Source organism: Hyposmocoma kahamanoa, unplaced genomic scaffold, assembly GCF_003589595.1.
Source record: "Hyposmocoma kahamanoa isolate Upper Pololo Valley unplaced genomic scaffold, ASM358959v1 93, whole genome shotgun sequence".
NCBI classification, from domain to species: Eukaryota; Metazoa; Arthropoda; class Insecta; order Lepidoptera; family Cosmopterigidae; genus Hyposmocoma; species Hyposmocoma kahamanoa.
Window position 1 is genome coordinate 11,012,958 of NW_020654810.1, and position 4,685 is coordinate 11,017,642.

Here is a 4,685-nt window from a genome sequence, read left to right on the forward strand (position 1 = left end):
AAATTGATAAGCTATTTATTTTACATCTGTTTAATAGGGCAGGCAAGTTTGATTTTTTATTTATTTATTTACATATTGCACATGTACAAAAAGGTTTATTTTTACGTAATTTATTTTGTGTATAATCAGTTCTATGAACCAAATAAAAAAAAAGAAGGGAAGTGGATTGTATAGAAAGGAATGTATGGGGAGGGACGGATCGGCTGTTAAAATGAGTACTGAACAACTGAACTTACTACACTGACCTTCGAGGTGGATATCGTGCTCGTATGTTGTCCTTAGCAGCGTTCTTTCTCAACTTCTCGAAGACGTCTTAATTAATATGGTATACGGGAGCATGAAATGGCGCGAAGGCGAAAAATATATAAGGCCGACCCATCAGAGTACATAAGAATAGTCCTTTTTTCTAATTTTTTAAACATTTCGTAACTATCATACTCATAGATGGCGCTACAGCTAAAAAGTCGTTGAAAAACCAAATACAAAGATACGACGCAAGCACGTAGAAAAATTCGTGAGGTCCGCTGGTTCGTACCGCGGCTTAGTTGGTATAGCGTCTGGCACGGTATGCTAGAAGACGTCGGCTCGAATCCGGCCGGATCGAAGGAATTTTTTCTTAGAGTTCGATTTTTATATTAACAATTATAACAAATTAGTGGAGTAATTTCACATAAAAATAATTGGATATCAATTCAATAAAAATTTCAATACAATGAATCGTGACATCTCTAGCTGGGGTTGCTAGCTGTAAAGGTATCTAAATGGGTGACGAAATAGCTAGATTTCTCATAGATGGCGCTACGACTAAAAAGTCGCTGAAAAAACAAAGATATAACAACAAGCACATAGAAAATTTCGTGAGGTACGCTGGTTCGTTCCGTGGCTTAGTTGGTATAGCGTCTGGCACGGTATGCTAGAAGACGTCGGTTGGAATCCAGCCGGATCGAAGGAATTTTTTCTGAGTGTTCGATCTTTGTATTAATAATCATAATATAAACATTTTTTTATTTTTAAAACAATAATAAATTTACATTGTTCCCGCTCTGAGCGAAAAAACAATGGTCACGTTACGTACACAGATTATTTTTCGAAATAATCTTTACATATTAGTAATGAAATTATTTATTAGGTGAATGAAGGCATTTCTGGTGATTTGTTACGAATTTAAATGATTGAAACTTGGAATTCACTGTTCAATATAATCTCTATAATTGATTGTCAATTTATAGACATACTTATGTCTTATGAACAACCAAATATTTGTAAGTTATATATATTTAACTTCAAGTATGATTAAGTATCAACCGTCTAAAGTTTATGCTTTCATTGTAAACATTTCGTGACTGTGGCATACAATCTGAACCGCAAGCGTATCCCATAATATACCGAAGCACCCTTGCAGAATTACAGCGGGTTTTCAGGCAGGTGGCCGCATAAAATATTCATTCTGGACTCATCCTAATGAGACAATGTATTCCGGGTTTCGTTTCCGGGATAAAACCTCAAACCTCTGGTGAGAAAAGGGATATTCCTATAAAATGTGCGAACATATAATATTTTTCAAATTTTCGTAAAGCGGAATAAAATGTTATAAATTGACCTCTGACGCGAAAAGAGGGCAATTATAAATTTTAAGTGTTTGTCTGTGTGTGTGGGGCATCGTATCTCCCAAACGGATGAACTGATCATAAAACGGTTTTCTTTTTAAATGAATGATGTAATAATAAATCTTTATTGAGACAAGACAATTGCATGGTATCTTAGAGTTACGTGACATTATTATACGACGAATATTTTAAGAGGAGGCTGAACTTTAACGCCTACTTACTAGTTTTAAATAAAACTGTATGACAGACGCTACGTCTTCCTCCGTATTTAATTACAAACGTTACATAGGGTGCATTATAAGTTTCCGGAACTGGCCACTTACATAAACAATATTTAAAAAGTAATTGCAATATGTAAAAATGGAACACTTGGGCTGTAGAATACGATTATTATTATTATATGATTTCCTACGACTTTAAGTGCAATTTAACAGCTCAACGGAGCTTCGCTTGACTTCAAACAGCTTTTGTCGATGAAGCACCATGCAAGACGACCATTTACAGCTGGTTTGCAGAATTCAAACGCGGTCGTGTGAGTCTCAATGACGAATTTCGTGATGGTCGCCCGTCCAATGCTGTTAGCAACAAACACATCGATGCTGTGCTATGTATGATCAAACACACCATGAGATTCGAGCATCTTTAGGCATAGGCATGAGTCAAATACAATAAATACTACACAACTATTTGGGTGCGAAAAAGCTGTGCTCTCGGTGGATCCCACACAATTTGACTGAGGCTCAGAAAACGGATCGCGTCACTTGGTGCAATGCCATGCTTACCAGATTCAACAAAGAGGCGTCAAATTTGGTGTGGGACATAGTAACAGGTGTCGAAATATGGATTTATGGTTACGATCCCAAAACAAAGCAGCAATCGAGCGTATGTGTCTTTCGAGATGAGCCGAATCCACCAAAGTGACGCGCGTGGAAGGTGTCTTTAAGCGGATAATTGCTTGTTTTTTAAATAAAACTAGACACGTGGCTACTGTTGCTTTGGAGAATCGTTGTGCCGTGAACAGTGATTGGTACACGACCATTTGTTTGCCTGAAGTTACTGACAAACATTTTTCATTTCATTCATTTCTGACCATTTATAGATTTTTTTCTTATTCATTCCGGAAATTTATAGTGTGGTGTAGAAAGTTCTTAGCTACGTTTGATGAACAGGTGTTTTACGATCATCCGAATAAGTGTGGGAATTAAAATTTTAAAATATTAACGTTAAGTTTTACATTGCTTGACTCAAATTTACTGTAATTTCAAATATCAAATTAAAAGTAAATCAAAATTATTTCAATGCAAATAACAGTACAAAACAAATCATTCATGGAAAGTTAACTAAAAGACATTAATCATATAATTATCATTAATAATCATAATTAGTTAACCTTTCATAAATGGTTTCTTTTGTGTTATTACGGCGAAATAAAGTAATAAAAATAAAATAGAGTGAAGTACCTCTTTTCTAAGTATTTGTGACAATCATTAAGCAAAACGACATAATTGTATACAGGATGTAATAGTTAAGTGTGCTCAGGTGATTATTCCGGGAATATAAGAGATATCAAAAACCTTTGAAGTCAACTAAAACCTCTCTACGAATTTGATATTGAATTTATTCGATATCAGTTATATCTACGACCCAAATTTTAAACGTGTAAAAGTTTTTACAGTATTTTTTTTAATACGTTTTTCCCGCTCAAAATACACCTCATATTTTTTTCAGAATTATTTTTGAATTTATTTTATATATTCGGTACTCCAATGTTTATTCTACGGAAAATAAAATCAACAATCTCTCACGAATATTGCAAGTGAGTATTTTACATACTATCTAGTCTTGCATGTTTGTAGCAAACTAACTTTGTAAATAAAAAGAAGTCATACCGTGGTAAGAAACCTGATATTAGTGATAATCATTTTTGCACTTTTCAAAGTTATGACTAATGACTAAAATAACCATGTAACTATGTAATACGTGTAATGACAAATTATAATCTCTAAAACAGAGTAATATTATGTTACATTTTAAAGTAAATATATAACTTTTCTCACGAATAAAAGTATAAACTCTATAAATGAGCTGCCGCCAAAGTAATTTTTACTAGAATAAAAATTGTAAAGGTTTATTTATTTATTTCTGATAAACTATCAATATTTTCGTGTTTCAAATTTTAATAAAAAGATATAATGCTTTTTTACCTTTTATTTGGTCATCATTGTAATTAAGTATCTCCAATCACCAATGAGTAATATTATTTTTTGAGTTTTTAATCGTTCCTGTAAAGTTACGTTAGTTTTTCCTTTACACGTTTATTCGGTGGGTCCGTCAATATGTTTTGTTGGTATAAAGGTTTTTGATATCTTTTATATAACAGAATAATCACCTGGGCATACTTAACGGTTACATCCTGTATAGATTGTTAAATACTGAATCACTGACTTGTATAACACAGGTTAGCCTAGCTTGAAAGTCAGGGGACAGACACCCTTGAGGCAATAATAATACTTTAGTATTACCACGTGATCCGTAAACGGCAAAAGGCTTAAATAAATTATTATTATTATTATATTAAACATATATAGAATAGTCGATCTGATATTGTAAACTCGATTGTTCATATTTTCAACATTGGTTTTGTGTTGCTTACCTTTAGATACACGAATACATACGTAATGGAAAGCTTTTGTATATGTTTGCTTGATTGTAAACAAAACAGACGTTTGTGTAGCTTTACTGGCACTCCACGTATGGCTACAGTAGATCTATTCATCTTTGCCCTAGAGAACACAGATACAGTAATAAAGTACACTTAGAACTGTAACTTACCAAGAGGAAAATCAATAACTCCATCAAAGTTCCTGTGACACTCTGATCGTATACGACTTTGTATAGGTAATAGAGAATGTACTTCACCGAGAGGCTACACCGTGCTAGAGCGAAGTAGTAACAATATTAAAGTGTCTCACCGTCACTAGGAACTTTGATAGTGCCTGTTAGTTCACAACAAACTCCGGGACGTTACTCTCTCCAAGACTTTAAAGTTGGTAACTTCTGACATATAAAACATAGTTC